A 19,278-nucleotide genomic window follows, 5' to 3' on the forward strand; every position below is an offset into this window, starting at 1 on the left:
AGTACTGAGATATTAAATTTTAAAACACAGAAACCTACCTAAAACGCAAGTACTTATGGATATCCTTCTCCTCCCGTCAGCTAGAAATGTAGGAGAAGTTAGACAACCAAAAAAATAAATAAAACAAATATATATATATATATATATTTATATATACACACACACATATATTTATATATACACACACACACATATATATATATATATATGTGTATATATATATATATATATAGCACTTAGCAAGGGTGTGGTGTGATAACATGTTTGCAGCCTGGTGACCCCTAACACATTAGCTGCAAACTCTAATCTCTTCCATTTTAGGTCAACGTCTCCCTACATGCAATGATTCATCAGTATATGCCCAGTATTAATGGAGAAATTAATTTCACAAACAGATAGACAGGGGTGAAAACATCCTGGTAAATTCAAAATATATGAAGATGATATACATCTTGTGTTACACTTACTCATCTGTATCACTTGATCCAATGCTTGATATGGTGTCTGTGTGCCAAACACCTCTCTTCATTGGCGTTGATGTTTGAGGATCTTTTTCAAATCTTATAAAAAAAGGAAAAAAAAAAAAAGAAACAGAAATGACTAAAATTGATTATCGTAGATAGAAAAAAATTGACATACTGCAGATAATAGTGCAAGTTAGCAGATGTCTCAATGTCAATTCCGTTTTGAAATAACTGAAAATGTGAACAACCAAGCAAGCAAATCTCATTTCTGCCATAAGTAGATGTGTGTGTCAAGACATGCAGTATGAATGTAGCTAAGACATACCTGCTGACCTCACGTGTGACGTTTCGCACTAAGCATTTAGGGAAGTGAGATACACAGACCAAACCAAACTTTACTCAGGATGTATCCAGAGAAGGAAAAGGATGTGTGTTCATACAGTGAAACAAAAAGTCTTTTAATCATAAAACACAGACACTGTGTTATGATCAAAACATTGACGGCATGTGATAGATGCGCTCTGTCGCTCTAAGTTCCACCCTGATGCCACACGCACGATACGCGCACACACAGATGACCACACCTCCGTCAGCTGATAGAGAGCGCGTCGGAAAACACTTCAACCAGCCAAAACGTTTTTTACACTCTCCCAGGAATATTGAAACAGTAGCGGGCCATCAAGGAGCAGTTCCAGTGTTAGTAGAGAACACCATGTCCATCACGCCAAAGTGCACTAGCGGAATCTGCCGTCATTGTAATAATTTCTGAGTTGTATTACAGCTTAAAATAAATCCAGGTTTATTATTTGTGGGTTTTATTACATATATTCCAGACCTGCGTAGTGTTGGATGTATTCATGCTTTTATCAAACCGGTTAGCCACCGCTGAACTTCTGCCAGAGACCTGTTCCCGGCCAGTGCAGGTCACGTGACACAGACCGGGGACAGCAGCAGTACAAACATCTTATCCAGATTTTCTGCTTAATTTTTTTCTGACATATTGAAAAAATATTACATTAATGAAGAAAATAAATGGATAAAGTCCAACATATACCACGTTTTACAATCAGTTTGTTTCCTTGCTTCTGGTCTGTGTCGTTCTTCGCCATATGAGATGTCTAACGTGCGGGCTCTTAGACCCCCTCCCCCTCCCCGCTTCTCTTGGCTTTTTATCAATGTGTTTTTATACTCTGAGCTTGGGTAAGGAGGGAATAATAAAAAAATGAATATACAGACAGGCGCACACAATAAATTGTTGGTCCATGGTCGCACATTGTTACATGTCATCGTCTTTCTTCGTTGTAGGAGAACTAGCTTTGTAGTCATGACAACGCCTAACACGGCGGCTAATGGTCATATCACCGTTTGTCTACAAGTTGAGGGACAATATAACGTTTGTACTCACAGAACAATGTAACAGCAGGCTATACAACCGAGGAGGACCCATTAACCATAAAACTTAGCATCGCACCATTTAAATTACGACCTCTTGGTTACAGCTAACTGCTAACTGTGTGAAAGTTCATACTTACCGGTCAAGAAGCAACGTTGCCAACTCTGCATCAGACTTCAGTCCTTTGTTGTTACGAAGCTGTCTCCAGCGCGTGAAGGCGACGCCGATATTTATTCTAGTTTTCCCACGCTTCTTGTCATATAGCTTCTGTGACTCGTAGCGTACTTTTTTCTTCTTACCAGAAGCTAACTCTGGCGGTGATATTGGTCGCTTTGAAGTGGTTTCATCCATGCTTTATATCAAATAGACAAGCCAAGGTCGATTTGTCTAAACTTCTCTGGAAGCTCTGCTCTCACAAATTCACGTGATGATTGGTGAGGTAATTCAGTTGAAACGCTACCACAGTGCGAAGCTCAACCTCTCCTCCCCCTCTCTCAACTAGGAATCGCTTCTGAGCTGTAGATTCGAGCTGCTCTGCGATAAATTGTCTTATACTCACTCTACTGGTGGAAAAAAGGTACTACAACTTTTACGGACCGTAAAAAGTTGAAAAAGGACCAATAACTTTGTAATTTAATAAAATATCACATATGAAATGATGGCAAATGACATGTTTGTAAACTTTCTAACTATGGTATTTGTTATTTTTTACATGAATTTATATTGAAAATCCTACAGATTCTGCCTTTAAAACTGAAGGACATGGTCGACTTTAAAACGTCACAATTTATGTAAAACATTAAGAATAATAAATTACCAGCTCAAATTCAGGGATTGTTTAAAAAAAGAGACTCTGTTTATAATTTTAGAGGGGGTGAAATGTTCATAAAACCTCATGTGAGAACAAATGTAAAGCAGCTTGTATTTCTGTTGTTGGGGTTCATGTTTGGAGTAAGTTGGACCCAGAACTAAAAGACTGTCCAACATTAATTCAGTTTAAAAAAATGTTTAAGAAAAAAATGATACAATCCTATGTTGAAATGGAAGACTGACTAGTTAAAAATGAAATGATAATGTATATTGTTTGCATCCTGTGGAATGTGATTTTGAGTTAGTATTGTGATGTCAATTGTACAAGTAGTAAAAGTATTATATGAGATGTGATCTATAGCATAGGAAACTATACTTCTGTTAAGTTAATGTAATGGGGGTGAGTTAAATAAGCTTAGGCTTCTCCCCACTCCTTTTCAGACATTTATGTGGTGTTTTTTATGTATTTTTTATTTACCTATTTTTCTGTTTACTTATTTTTTTGTTTACTCATATTTTGCTTATTTATTATTACTATTTCCTATGTTTAAGATATCTGAATAAGCCATGACCTTTTTCTTCCCTCTCTGGACCTGATACAGCACTGCACCTAACCCAAGGTTGCTAGCATCGGTCTCCAGTATAAAAGGAAGCTTAAAATCTGCATAACCCAGCATGGGTGCTGTGGTCAACTTGTCTTTGAGCAGTTCAAAAGCCTCTGAACAGGCTGGTGTCCAGGCTGACTGGAACAACTGATTGGCCTTAGCTGGGCTACTTTGTTTAACACAGGCATTTACAATGTCATGAAGAGGTCCTGCGACCTGCGAAAACCCCTCAATAAACCTCCTGTAATAACTACAGAACCCCAGAAAGGATCTAAGCTCTTTTACAGAGCTTGGAGTGGGCCACATCTTAACAGCACTTATCTTATCTGGGTCAGTGCCCACACCCTGAGCTGAAACTTTGTGCCCCAAAAACTTGACTTCTGACTGGAGAAAGCGACACTTCTCAACTTTCACCTTTAGGCCTGTCTCTTTTAATCTCTTTAGAACGATTTCAAGTCTCTCAAGGTGTTCTTCAAAGGTTTTGGAAAACACAAGCAGATCGTCAAGGTAGACTAGAACAATCTGGAACACAAGGTCACTCATTGTCGCTTGCATTAACCGTTGGAAGGTTGCAGGCGCGTTGCATAATCCAAAAGGCATCCGTAGGTATTCAAATAGGCCAAAAGGAGTTGTGAAGGCTGTTTTGTGCCTATCTTTGTCATGGACTGCAACTTGGTGGTAGCCGCTTGCAAGGTCAATGCTTGGGAAGAACTCTGCACCGCTCAGAGCATCCAGACTTTCATCAATACGTGGCAGCGGAAATGCGTCACGCCTGGTCTTTAAGTTCAGTTTTCTGTAGTCTACACATAGCCTTAGACTACCATCAGGCTTCCGGACTAAAACAATTGGTGAAGCATACGAGCTTGAACTCTCTTGGATAACACCTTTCCTTAACAGTTCTGAAATGTGATCTCTCACTTCTTTGTACTGATTTGGTGGGATCCGTCTGTAGGGCTGGGAAACTGGGGTCTCATCCAGTACAGGGATTTCATGTTTGACTTGATTAGTGTAGCCTAGGTCCTCATCATGCACTGCAAACACATCAGCATACTTTAGTAACAGCGCCCTTAACTCTGTTTGCTGCTCAGGTGTGCCACCTAGGTGTAGCCGATCAAAAAGGGCCTCCAGGTCTTTGTCAGGCCTCCCACTAGCCCTCTGACTAACAGTGACTTCCTCATGTGTAGCAGATATGCGCTGGAACTTAACTTCATAGGGGTCACCTTCAATACACTGACAGGGGGTCAAAACGCCTAGCCTGGCTTTAGCTGGGAGCCAAACATCATCTTTTGAAAAGTTAATGACTTGAACTGGAAAAACATGACTACTGGCTGATATTACTGTAGGCACAACAATTACTCCACCAGGCAGAGGGGTGCTGCCTGGTTCTAACACCAGAGTGGAGGTGTCATTAGTCTCTCTCTTGGGACCCCTTACATACACTGTGGAAACTGATAGTGCAGGCAGGTGACACTTGTCTTTTTGTGCTATACGAGCCATGGCTGTCTTTTCCACAAGTTCGGCCTCCTGTACGAGCTGAAAGGCCTCTCTCCAATCCGAGTCCAGTTCTCCTCCAAGAGCTGCATCAAACTCTGTAAGAATCAACTCCCTACATCGTTTAGCAATGTTCATTCCAATTATCCCAGGTGGGGATGAATCAAGTTCATTTGTGTCTGATTTATGGTCATCTCTGATTATCAAAAACCCGCATTCAGGAATGATAATTCCCATAACTTGGATATCCAGCTCAACATAGCCTAGGTAGGGCAATGGTAGCTTGTTTGCAGCAGTGATTTTTAGCCATTTAGATGTACAGTGCATGTCTTCATCCTCCCCATGGAGGTGGTCTCTGAAAAAACTTTCGGTTAAAGTGCTTACATTGCTTCCTGAGTCTACAAGACACTTCAGGGGAACGCCGCCTATTTGAATGTCTACAACAGGACATTTGCCTACTGCATTTTTCAAGAAGCGCTCTTTGGTCAAAGTTTGTGGTGAGCCTTCAGACTTGCCTCGCATTGCCCGGCTCATGGCAACCGAGGGTCCTCGTTTCCCTGCACAGCAGTGGCGGGTGTGGCACTAGTTTGGGTTTGGGCTCTGCGTGCAGTGCATTGTCTAGCCATATGCCCTACTCCTTCACATCTTAGGCATATAGGCTGGCCATCTTCAGTGTATCTTGGGGTCACTTTGGGTTTGTTGGTCAGGTTGGCTCCATTAGGCTTGGCTTTTTGGGTGGTGAGCTCGCGTACAGCATTGGTCAACTCTCCAATGGCCTTACCTTGTTGAGCTATTATTTTCACAACTTCCTGGAGTGTCATGGCCAAGTCACTTTCTGAGTTACTGGGGGACTTAACACTTACTGTGTGTTCATCAAGACTATCCACTACAAGGTTTCTGCTCCGTGCCACATTAGAACTTCTGGGGCAGTCCTCAAGGCTCCACATGATGGCTTCTTCCCGAACATCAAACAGGCTGGACTGAGGTTTCTCTCTGATGAGCCTTCGGAGCTCGCGGCGGAGGGCGGAATCGCGCACACCTTCAATAAATTGGTCCCGTATCGCGAGCTGTGGGTCAGTAACAACATCAGGAGAATTTAACAGAGCGGAGTTAAGCAGTTGAGAGAGTGCGTGTGAGTAGTCTCTCAAGTCTTCTCCATCTAACTGCTTGCGTGCATAGAACGCATGTAACAACTGTGGTGTAGTGCGTTTCTCTCTAAACGCTTCACGTAAGTATGAAAACAGATCACTGGGTTTCACTCTCTGTCCACGAGTACGTAGCTTAACTTCATCCAATGCAGATCCCCTTAAATGTGACAGAATAAAGTCTACTTGGTCACCTTCCCTTAGACCCCTTAGACTCATAGCCCGCTCAACCTCGTCAATAAACTCATCAACAGAGTGAGCATCTTTACCTTGGTCACCATTAAAAGGTACAATCTGTTTCTCTCTTGGTACATACACAATGGACCTTGGTTGTACATCACCCAAAGAAGCAATACTTGACATCACAGCATCATGTTTTCTACTTAGTTCATTGAGTTTTGACTGTAACTCTAATATTTGGTTACCACTCTCCAACAGAGGTGCAGCCGAATCACCTCCTGGCTGGCTGGGACCAGGCATAGACATGCCCAGGCCCTCTTCCCCATCCGACATCCTGAAATGTCTCTTTCAAAACTAGACAGTCCCTCGAAGTCGTTTGAATTGATGTGTAGCACCAGACACCGTGGCAGCGACCTCTCAACAAGCTGGAAGGGAATCCTCTTCACCACTACTGTTGTCTTGTTACCTAATAACTATTGTCCTGATAAATCTTTTTTTTTTTTTTTTTTTTATATGTCCGCTCTAAAATGGACCAAATTAACCTGGAAATCCCACTTCTGACACCAAAAAGGGGCTGGGGTGTGTGTGGCCGGGTGTAGAATAAAGGGCCAGACACAAGCAGCTCCAAAAATAATGTGGGTCTTTATTTCCCGACTGTCCCCTATAGGAGAGCAGCATTAATTTTGGTTAAATTTGGCATTTTCAAAATTATATGTTAACAGGTGTTTTTGAAACATTCAAATAGTATATTAAAAACAAAAAGTATATCTTCAATCTTCTCTCTTTTGTCAGGATACAAAAAAAAATGGCTTTAGTGTCTGTAAAGTTCAACCACAACTAGATCAGGACGAGTCTCCAACTTATTCAAGGCTTCTTTCAGAACTACAATTGTGGTTTACAGTATGACTCGATCTACAAGACAACCTACGACAAGACAACCTACAACAAGACAACCAACAACAAGACAACCTACAACAAGACAACCTACAACAAGACAACAGCAGTGGACTTATCCTACAACAGAACACAGAATAAGAACCACTGAATATGTATTCAAATTACATTTGTACAATAATATATTGCTTTAAAAATACAATACATTTTGTTTACTATATTAGTGAACTTGAACTCACATTAAAATGGTGGACAGCTTATCCAAACTGGCGTGGACACACACAAAGAACCCTGGACAGTGCTATCTCCCCTCTGAACAAACCAACATGCACATTGGTAGATAAAACAAACTCCGTCTGACATAAGGGCAGATGAAATATCATTTTTGTTAAGCACTCACGCCGTCACGTAGCTCCGTATTCCCCTATAATGGCGGTGGGTGGTTGGCAATGTCACGTTTCCCACAAACTCTGGTGAATCTACATCAATCTTCGTCTCTACAAAATTTATCGAACATGAATCTTAGATTGTTAGGCTAATTAAAGCATTGTCTACTAACATCACAGATTATTTTAGTGTCCTATAACAATTTAAACAGTATTTTCCACTGGTACGCACCGTTATTATCAGTCTTGGATCAGGACCATCGGGTTGTCGCACAGTGATGATGTCACACATGGGACTTAATGCGCATTTTTACTACAAAATATGACAGTGCCACTCGCTGGTCACTCATAGAACAACACTCTGATGCAAAAAGGATATTTATAACCAGTTCATAAAAAAAAAGAGTAGTATTATTACTTGACCCGGCCACATTTATATATATATATATATATATATATATATATATAAAAACAGTGAGGAAAATAAGTATTTGAAATCACAATGTATGAAATACAAATAAATTGTTAAAAAATTATACATTTTTTTTTAGATTATGTCTCTCACAGTGGACATGCACCTACGATGAACATTTCAGACCCCTCTATGATTTCTAAGTGGGAGTACCTGCAAAATAGCAGGGTGTTCAAATACTTATTTTCCTTACTGTACATATACATACACATACATACATATATATATATATATATATATATATACATACATATATGCATGCACATGGCTGTCTGTATATATAGAAGACAACAACATATATATTTATAGATTAATTTACAATACAATTAATACTAACTGGTGTGTGGATTACATTTAGTTTGACAGGTGAACTGCTGGGCATCAAATGACCAGCAGATGTCAGAACTACCAAGTAAGCTGTTAACTGGGGCTTCGAGTGATGAGACATTTGGTGATGCAATTGGCCAGAAAGACTCAACACGTTCACGGGGCTTCATTAAACCACCACTATCATCAGCATCATTTCACCACTGGCTGAGTTCAAACAGAACCCAGAGTCGGCTACCGTCCGTAGGAGGAATGTTTGGAGGAGGTAACTCTTACTTGGGTCATCATGTGCTGCATGCTTCCTCTCTTCTTCTGTGGTGTGTTTTGACACCAAAGATACTGAAGCTGTTACAGTTGAGAAAAAAAAACATTTAATGGATAGATCCAACATGTACCTAAGCTTGTATCAGAGAGCAATTTAAACAAACAGCATCCAGCAGTGTGTTTATTCTATAGCCATGAGCTGTGTTTCTCGTCACTGCAGTAACAATGAACATTTATTGTATGTTGGGGCTGGTTGTTCAAAAAATTTAATTCAGATAAAAGCTATCCAGATTTGGGAATCCCATTTTTCGGTACAGCGGATCCCGTAATCCTTCTTACTTTTACCCCGGTTGTTCAAAGAAAAAAAGGATTGGATCACAGGTGTCAAGGCAGGTATCCCCGACAGAAGTTGTATCCCCTGACGCGGGAGCGCGCACTTGTTGTGTCTAGCGTTAGCTTCTTCATTGTGCTGGATTTCACCATGTAAACTTCAAATGTACAGCGTGCTTGTTTCTCAAGTTATTGTTTGAGGGTTGTTGTTCTGTCAGTGAGGTTCTGCTAAAGAAGGATATTTGGTTCAAAAGTTTGGGATAAAAAAATGTTTTCTTTTCATTTGAGACAGACAGTATTGTTTTTTAGGTGTGTCCTTAAAATGAGTTGTTACAGTTCTTGATTACAAACTGACAACCTTCTATTATTATTAAAGATGGTTCTGTAACTATTCATTAAAACTCCTTTAGACAACTGAATCAATGCCAAAGGAATTTCTGTCATTACTTTATTAGGGTCCGAGCCATACGAAGTATGGCAAGGCCCTATTGTTCCTGAAATGTTTATTCTCCTAAGCGCTTCGACCCCAAATATGACCCCCTAAACACCCATGAAAAGTTGTGAAACTTGGCACACACATCAAGCCCGGTGAAAATCGCGATATTCTAAGGTCCGCATACACTTCAATACAAAATTGGCTCAACAGCGCCACCTAGACACCCCAAAAATCACCAAATGAATGGGGTCCCAAAAGTCTACTTCGACGTAGGAACACGAAACTCGGCACACACGTCTAACAACCCAAGTCGAGCAAAAAAGTCAATGAAACACCTGTTGCCATGGAAACGGTGTGCCCGCCATCTTGGCATGTGCGGCCATTTTTTTGCCATTTTTGGCACTTTACACACATCGTATTTGAACGAACTAGTCTGAGGGGATTTGTGCGACTGACTCCAAACTTGGTGGGAAGCGTCCTGACAAGTTGGGGACCAAACGCTCCTCAAATCTTTCTAATAGCAGAAAGCGTGTTACCGTGGCAACCGACGGAAAATGACCTTCTCGCCATGAAACACGGTTTGCTCATATCTCCATGGAAATACATGGGATCTGCACCAAAGTTCACAGTATTCATACCTGTAACACCCCAAGTCCAGCAAAGAAGTCAATCGAACACCTGTTGCCATGGCAACGGGGTGGCCGCCATCTTGGATTTCACTGCCATTTGAACGAACTAGTCTGAGGGGATTCGTGCGACTGGTTCCAAACTTGGTGGGAAGCTTCCTGACAAGTTGGGGACCAAACGCTCCTCAAATCTTTCTAATAGGAGAAACCGTGTTACCGTGGCAACCGACGGAAAATGACCATCTCGCCATGAAACACGGTTTGCTCATATCTCCATAGGAATGAATGGGAACTGCACCAAACTAGACAGTATTCACACACGTTGGGTCCTTAACGCATTACACCATCTGTTGTCAAGGAGACATCGGGTGGCGGGGTCCAGGCAGCTCGGACCCGATGGATGCCGCTTGCGGCTTTAATTAAACTTGTTTTCAGAACAAAGCAAATTAAGTTAGAAGTTCCCCATCTAATAAAAGTAAAACAGACCAAATCTATCTATCTATCTATCTATCTATCTATCTATCTATCTATCTATCTATCTATCTATCTATCTATCTATCTATCTATCTATCTATCTATAATACATACTTTCTAGTACATGAGAACCTGTCTATGAAACTAATAACTTCATTGGCAATTTGGAGATCTCAAAATCACATTTAAGGAAAACATTCAATTCTACTGAATTTACCAAATACTGTCCCAGAGAAATAGAACAAAAACTGTCTTGTTTTTTTAAATAAATTGTCTCAGCTACTTTAGTTTGGTGGCACTGTTTACTGACTCAAAGTCAGTCACATTCAGTTCTCCTTCCTCAAACGATTTAACTACAAACTCAAGTGGTCGGTTGTTCAAACGTAATCTGATCAGATTTTGGTTATTGGATCAAATCTTGACAATGGGTTATTCAAAGGGGAAAGTAAGACTCCTAAATCGGATTGGATCATGTAATCCAAACCTGGTTGTTATCGGGATAAAATCACAGGAGAGGTATAAACATCTAATAGTCCACGGTGGGGAGAAAAACACTGAGACACCTTGACAGGTTGATGGCGCACTGTTTACATGGTTCAGCAGCGTAAATCAGCATGTGTGTGTTTTCATTTAGAAAAATACCGACACTTTTACACTGCTGACCCTATCTGAACCGTGAGTTTGATGCTTTGACTCGCAGCTGTAACGTGGTGGAAAGGAGGGGTTGTGGAAGAATTCAGGAAACGGTTAGATATAACGTTTTAATTCATTTCATTGCAGTTTCCTACTGTAATCAGAACCAGGTAAGCTGGCGGGTGGAGTCTTTAACTGGCTTCGTCTCAACATGTCACTCCTACAAGTGTGGACAGATGCTCTCCACACATTTACAAACTCACCCAAAGAAAATCAGCCGAAAGCGAACGCCAACACTTAACAGGAGACAGAGGTGGGAGCAGCGTTTTGTTGGGAATCGATGGTCAAATCACTATTGCGAAATCAGCAACAAAACTCGGTGGCTGAATGTGGCGAAAAAGAATGTGGATCACTTGGCGATAGGAGGAGAGGTATTCCTGGTAGAATGAGGAAATCAGGAGAATCAATGACAGCGATGGCGGATGGGCGCAGCTATGCTGTGAATGGGCCTGAGTGGGAAGACACTGACTTTTCTGGAAGTGAGGATCTCATGGAGATAAGTCGAGATAGTGGCAGTCAGAGGGTAAAAAGAAGGAGTGAATCCTTTGAAAATAGGAGTAAGAAAGTTAGGCATGTTGGAGATGAGAGACCTCAGGATCAGGCAGAAAAATGGAAGATTATACTGCGCTTCGGAGAAGAAAATGGTTTATCTGCCATGAGTCCAGTAAAACTTTCAACAGTGTTGAAAAATCAGGTAGGGGACATTGTTATGGCCAAGGTGCTGAGAGATGGTAATTTATTGATTGTTTGTAAGAATGAGGAGCAGCGGGAGAGGGCAGGTAAGTTGAGGGAAATAGGTAAGTGGAAGGTGATGAGCGTGAGTCGCGTTGAGACGGGGAGGAAATGGATCAAAGGAGTGATATGGGGAGTCCCGGTTGGAGTGACAGTGGAAGAGATTAAACAAAACCTAAGAGGGGGGAGAGTAAGAGATGCTCGTAGAATTCAGGTAACAAGAAACGGTGAAAGGACAGATAGCGAAGGTGTGGTGATCGAGTTTGAAGATGAAGTACTTCCAAACAACGCGACTCTTGGATTCTTAAACTATTGAGTGAGAGAATATGTACCGAAGCCAATACGGTGCTTTAACTGCCAAAGATTTGGGCATGTTGCCCTGGTATGTAAGGGTAAGAGGAGATGTGCAAGATGTGGAGGCGATCATGACTATGGCAAGTGTGGACAGGGTGTACAACCAAAATGTTGTAACTGTGGGGGGTGTCATAGTGTGGCTTATGGAGGATGTGAGGTAATGAAAAGGGAGGTGGAAATACAGCGAGTTAGAGTGCAAAATAAAATCACATATGCAGAAGCTGTCAGGAGTGTGAAAACACAAGAGGAACAGGGAGGTAGGGGAGGCATCCAAGGACAACACTGTATGGGACAGGGCAAAGAAATGGACGGACATGTTCTGATTGACTTAAAGAAGCTGGTCACTTTCATTGCAGGAGTCGTAAATGGAACTATGGAGGTAAAATCTAAAACGGAAAGAATACAAATCATTGTTAAGGCTGCAATTCACCACCTTGACATCAAGGAATTAACTTGGGAGGAAGTGAGGAATGATCTGAGTATGCAGGACAGCCAGGAGCATCTAGGGATAGGGTAGGTGTATTAATATGGTCCTTTTGCTACAATGGAATGCTAGAAGTGTGTTGGCTAACGGACATGAATTGAAAAAGTTTATTAATGATTTAACAAGGAAACCTGACGTAATCTGTTTGCAGGAAACATGGCTGAGACCCAGACTGGATTTTGTAATAGCTGGCTATGTTAGCATCAGACTTGATAGGACAGAGGGGGTGGGTGGAGGATGTGCTACTTTTATTCGTGAAGGTTTGCCATTTAGGGAGATAGGTAAAGGTAATGAATTAGAATACATTGGTGTTGAATTATGGACAACTGAGAGAGCGATAACTGTTATTAATTTTTATAATCCTTGTAAGAAGTTGATTCTTGATAGAATGTGTGGAATAGAAGGACTTGACAGTAACAGGGTAATCCTTTGTGGAGTTTTTAATGCATATAGCACCTTATGGGGAGGTGGGAGAACAGATTTAAATGGTGAAGTGATAGAGGAATTGTTGGAAGAAAAGGGGCTGGTATGTTTAAATGATGGAAGGGGCACAAGGATAGAGATGCGCACAGGAAAAACATCAGCACTAGATCTCACTCTGGTGTCTAGAAACCTAGCTGGACTATGTGAATGGGAATTATGGGAACAGTCTGTGTTAGGGAGTGATCACTTTCCAATCTTTTGTAACTGTTTGATTAAAAATGTTCAGTATCAGGGAGACAGACCAGGGAGGTGGGTTTTTAGTAGGGCACAATGGGAGAAATTCAGTGTTATGTGTAAAAAAGACATGAATGATTTAAACTTAAATGTAGATATTGAGGTAGTGGATGAAAGATTTTGACATATTTTGTTATCAACAGCATATCAAGTTATTCCTAGGAGTAAAGGGAAAATGAAGAAGAAAGGAGTCCCATGGTGGACAGCAGAGTGTGGTGTAGCTTTAAAGGAGAGAAATAAAGCCTTTAAGCAACTCAGGAAAACGCACAATTTCCAACATTTAATTCAATATAAACAAGCTCAAGCAGTTCTTCGCAAAACCATCCGGAAAGCAAAAAAACACAGCTGGCAGTCCTTTTCTAATAAAATTGGGAGATCAACACCCGTGGAGGATGTCTGGGGAATGATTAGGAGAATGAGAGGGATTAGAAGGGAATGGCAATACCCAGTATTAAAACATAATGAACAGAATGCGGCGTCTGATGCAGAAAAAGCAGAAATAATAGCAATGGTACTCACTAAAATCCATAGTTCCAATAATTTGACAGAAGAAGGAAAACGAGGAAGGGAGGGAACTAGTGCTGCTCACCCAGGGGTCCTGGAGCGTAGAGTTGATACTCAGAGCGCAATGGATGCTCCATTTACTCTAGAGGAGATGAGGAGCGCTCTTGAGAAGGCTGGAACATCTGCTCCAGGAAAAGATGACATTTGTTACATCATGTTAAAGAAGTTAGGGAAAATAGCAGCACAGAAACTTCTAGGGTTTTATAATAAAGTGTGGGAAGAGGGAGTTTTGCCCAGAAGCTGGAAGGAGGCTGTCATTATCCCAATCAGAAAACCGGGTAGGGACCCCACAAATCCCATGAACTACAGACCAATTGCATTAACTTCACACATAGGTAAGATAATGGAGAGAATGATCACAGATAGGTTAAATTATTATTTGGAAAGTAGAGGCTGCTTGACTCCTTTTCAAAGTGGATTTAGGAAAGGTAGGGGGGCCAGGGATCCAGTTGTGTGGCTGGAAACAGAAATCAAGAGGGCCCAAATAACTAAAGAAACAGTAATGGCAGTATTTTTTGACATTGAAAAAGCTTATGATATGGTATGGAAGGAGGGCTTAATGATAAAGTTGGATCAGATGGGGGTAACGGGTAGGACATTCAACTGGATTAAAGATTTTTTGTTTGATAGAGTCATTCAGGTAAGAATTGGATCTTATTTATCCAGACAGTATAAGGTAGATAATGGCACCCCACAGGGAAGTGTGATCAGCCCGGTATTATTTACAATTATGATTAATGATGTTTTTGATCTTGTGCAAAATGATATAGGGCGCTCTCTGTTTGTAGATGATGGGGCCCTGTGGAAACGGGGAAGGAATATTAAATATATTAAGCAGAGGATGCAAATTGCAATAGAGGTTGTAGAAAAATGGTCGTATTCTTGGGGCTTTCGGTTTTCAGTAGAAAAAACAAAAGTTGTACTATTTAGTAGAAAGAGAAATGTTGTAACAGATTTAAAATTGTATGGAGAAAAACTGGAGCAGGTCAGATCATTTAAATTCCTCGGAATGTGGCTGGATAGCACTTTGACCTGGAAGGAACATATAACAAGAATAGGTACTAAATGTAAAGGAACTTTGAATATCATGAGGTGCCTTACGGGGTGTGAATGGGGGGCCAGTAGGGGAGCATTACGAAAGATATATATAGCATTGATTCGATCTGTATTAGATTATGGATGCTTTGTTTATGGTTCTGCTGCTAAAACACACTTACAAAAACTGGAGACAGTCCAATCCAAGGCTTTAAGATTATGTTGTGGAGCATTTAAAACATCCCCAGTTGCAGCAATACAGGTGGAAATGGGAGAATTACCTTTGAAATTAAGAAGACGGCAACTGCTGATGAATTACTGGGCGTATCTTCAAGGTCACACTCTGGACAGACATCCAACAACTAAGGTAATCCTTCCTTGTTGGGAGAGTGAAAGAGACAGAACAAAGTGTTTAATATGGAGCAGTGCACACATTGCTGATGAAATGGGATTAACTAACCTCCGTTTTGTTCCTACAGTTCCATTATCAGTTACTCCACCATGGCTTTTTCCTGCAGTCTCCATTGACTTATACTTCTTGGAAAACAGGAATAAGTACAAAGACATAGCGAATGCTCGAATATTAATAAAAGATAGACTTGAAATGTTGTATCAGGATTTTGTTGTTATTTATACAGATGGTTCAAAAGATCCCAAAACAGGAAAAACAGGGTTTTCAGTGACGGTTCCTACACTAGCAATAGATATCAAAAGACGAACTCCAGATCACTTAGCAGTTTTTACAGTGGAAATGATGGCAGTGATAACAGCTTTACAGTGGATAGAGGACACCAGGGCTACTAAGGCCATCATCTGCTCTGACTCTCACTCAGTCCTGGCACCAATTCAATCTTCTTTCTCACAAACAAGACAAGATATGTTAAATGAGATACTTGCTGCACTTTTTAGATTTAAAAGCAATAATATATCCGTCGCTTTAATGTGGGTTCCAGCACATCAGGGTGTCAATGGGAATGAAAGGGCAGACAAATTAGCAAAGGAGGCATTAGAACTAGATGATATCACGGTGATAGCACTCAGTAAAACAGAAACTAAATCTATAATCAAGAGACACATCTTGCAGGAATGGCAAAAGAAATGGGATGAAGAAAGGACTGGCAGACACTTACATTCGATCCAGGGGAAGGTGGGCAAAATGAGACCAGCAGGGGGCAGCGCGAGGAAAGAACAGGTCATCACTAGACTCAGACTTGGACACACTGGCTTAAATAATACATTAAAGTTAATAGGCAAACACCAGTCGGGTTTGTGTGAAAATTGTGGTGAAGAAGAGACAGTTCAACATGTGTTATGTCAGTGTCCAAAATATTCAGTAGAAAGACTTAAATTCCATGCAGGTTTAAAGAAAGCTGGCATCACAGATCTCCAGCTATCATCTATATTAAGGGGTGAGCCATGGCAGTACTTGTTATGTTTCCTAAAGGAAACAGGGTTAATTACTGGAATCTAGTTTTTGTTTTTTTTTTTGTTTTTTTTGTCTTATCCGCTCAGACCCACACTCCAGCATAGTAGGTGGCAGTAATGCACCTGATTGGAAGGTGCCACCCGCCAAAAAACAAGAAGAAGAAGAAGAAGAAAATCAGCCAACGCAGATACGAGGAGTTTAACTTTTACAGACATTTTTACAGAAATGTTCCCAGCAACTCGCTCCACATGTTTTTCTCACCAGAGGGGTATTGCACGAAACCAGAATAAAGAAATCCAGGATGATTAAGCAAGCCCAGCTTGACCTAGCTTGCGCGGCCTATCCTGGCTTAATTGGTTGCACGTTTGCTGAGCCAGGATGAGAAGGTGCGGCTAGGTTAGCCAGGTGAAGATAGTTGGGATAAGTGCGTGTGCACGGCATACTGAAGCAGACCTCGTGATCGCTCACAGAATCACCGATGGGAAAATGGATAAAAGTCGCGGATCCTACTTCACGGCCGCTGAACAACAGCTCCTGATGGAGTTCTCTTACGAAGTTAAGGATATTATAAGGAAAAAAGGCAATACCAATGCCATAAGTAAAGAACGCGTAACCTAACATTACAGTGATAGCTGAGCATTTTCTCAGGGGACAGGGGAGGGTCTGGCAGCATCTGCTTCCCCTTTACCCTCCTTTTCGGCGCCCCAGATGACATCACACACCGTCCCTGTGTTGATCTCCAGCCCCATGTTGACCAGCCAGTCTGGCCGCGCGTTCATGTGAATCGCCGCCTCCTCCCTTCTCTCGGAGTCCCCGGTCCTCCTTCCCTATTAAGGGTTTCAGCCAGCGAGCAGTGACAGCGCATATTTTTTAAGCAAAATGGGGGAGAGCAGAACGAAACATTGACCAGAGAAACGACCAGGAACCGACATTACCTGGAAAAGTAGAAAAAGAAGAAGTTGTCGGACAGAGAAAGACACATAACGCGGATCAACAGTGGACTGGTTTTTTCAAAGAGGAAAGCACTGCGAGAGCTGAAGAAACTACAATCTGACTGGAAGCTGGTTCTTCTCCTGGACAGTAAGGAACAACATAAATGTTAGAAGTTACTTTAACATGTTTCACAAGATATTGTTTTGCTCAGTGTGTTTCACTTTCGTTAGCGAATAAGTGGGGGTCTCGGATTACTTAGGGTGAAAACTGGGTGTGTCCCAAATCAGGGTCTGCAAGTACGGAGACTACGTAGGCTACAGAGTGTCCTCCGTAGTCTACACACTTCGAAGTCTGCTTAACGTTAGTGAAATGGGACAGCCTTTCTAGTCAACAAGAATTTCCCATAGCAACAACACAGGACACAGTTACTAACTCTTCAGTGAGAAAAATAGCTACTGGCTGTCCTTTTTTTTTTTTTTTTTTTCTTTCCTTTATTTTATTCAAGTTTAAAGTATGACAGACAATCAGAACATTGAAATAGGCCCTGGTTGACAAAAAAATACAAAGATAAAATTATGAAGACCTTTTACATTAAAATAATACCATTGGATACAAAAGACAAAATAAGACTGCACTAATTAGAAAAAAACAAAACAAAACAAAAAAAAACATAAATACTAGGCACTTGTTACTCGGGGGTAATTGAAGCTGTCTGTAGATAAGAAAGCGTGCGTTCACTTTTTTTGTTTGACATCAATTTCAAGGTATCAATGTAAATTTTAAACTCATTCATGAAAACATTAAAGTTTGGGAGGGATCTGGAAAATTTACATTTGTGAATATGAAATTTGCCTATTAAAATCATAAGGTTTAGTATGAAGCTAATTGCTTTGTCACTATGACTGAATTTTGAGATAATGTCTATGGGTCTAATTGTTATATGTTGTTTAGTCTTACTGTAGATAAATTTTTCCATATCCCTCCAAATAACAGATGATGTTGAGCAAATGCAAAACAGATGTAAAATGGTCTCTGGCTCATCACTACAAAAAGTGCACTTTTCATCAACCTCAGCAAACCTAGAAATAAGTGTGTTGCATGGGTAAATATTATGTAAAATTTTAAAATGAATCTCTCTAATCTTATTTGAAATACAGAATTGAGTAGGACATAACCACGCCTTGCGCCAATTTATATCAACCAACAGTGAGTCCCAAAAAAACTTTCCTCTGGGCAAAATCTTATTACGTCTTTGAAATACCTTCCTTAAATGTTTGTTTGTACATTTTTTATCCATTATGTCAATCCCATCAATTTTTAACGAGGGTTTTTGAATCTTTATGTTTTGATAATTTAGGTGACCTTTGATTAATTCAATCATACCAGTGGGGACAGCTTTAATAATAGAAGCAAACTCTCTGTACTTGACTGGAAAGGCTTTAACTTTCAAGAAGTTTTCATAACTGTAAAGATTTTCGTTATCATCAAAAAGAGATGTCACAAATACTATATCATTTTCAAACCAGTTCTCATTATATATGCTTTTGTTGTTAATAGTAATATGACCATTGTTCCAAAGCAGTTCCTTGTGTGGAGAAAAATTATGAACATAGCATGCTACTGGCTGTCCTAAAAGTTGCTAGAAATCGCTAAATGACATCATCTAATGTGCATAATATCCTGGTACATTAATTGAGGCTGCTGTGGAGAGGAATGTCATGGGAAAGGCAAAAATGGACGAAAAGACAAGCTAAAAATGTTTACAAAGGCTAAACTAAAAAAAAAAAATAAAATAAAAAAAAAAAAATAAATTCTTTGGTTAATATTTTCTTTTATTCTGGTTTAATTTTATTAAGTGTAGGTTGTTTTCTAATTAGGAGGCTGTAACATTAAACAACACTTGTTTTCCTCCACACTCTTCATTAATAGACATTATTATCTGACGGTAAGCCAGCATGAGATCATCCTGCAGCAGCTTTGAACGTTTCATTTTCAGCCTGGTCATGAAACAGGTGATCATCTCCTGCTCTGAATGCAGCTGTT

General features: G+C 40.6%; 2 protein-coding genes and 1 long non-coding RNA gene across 3 annotated transcripts in view; 2 read left to right on the forward strand and 1 right to left on the reverse strand.

Moving 5' to 3' along the window:
• Positions 1–19,278, forward strand: part of LOC121640415 — a 601,409-nt gene that overhangs the window by 484,297 nt on the left and 97,834 nt on the right. The gene's annotated exons all lie outside the window — the stretch shown is intronic.
• The window catches only part of LOC121640441, a 292,781-nt gene that overhangs the window by 86,186 nt on the left and 187,317 nt on the right, over positions 1–19,278 (reverse strand). The window lies entirely within an intron of this gene.
• Positions 14,991–19,278, forward strand: part of LOC121640578 — a 14,279-nt gene continuing 9,991 nt past the window's right edge. The window contains exon 1 of the long non-coding RNA XR_006010511.1: positions 14,991–15,431. This is a non-coding gene — a long non-coding RNA (uncharacterized LOC121640578). The remainder of the gene's footprint in view (positions 15,432–19,278) is intronic.

The sequence above is a fragment of the Melanotaenia boesemani genome, chromosome 5, assembly GCF_017639745.1.
Source record: "Melanotaenia boesemani isolate fMelBoe1 chromosome 5, fMelBoe1.pri, whole genome shotgun sequence".
Taxonomy (NCBI): Eukaryota; Metazoa; Chordata; class Actinopteri; order Atheriniformes; family Melanotaeniidae; genus Melanotaenia; species Melanotaenia boesemani.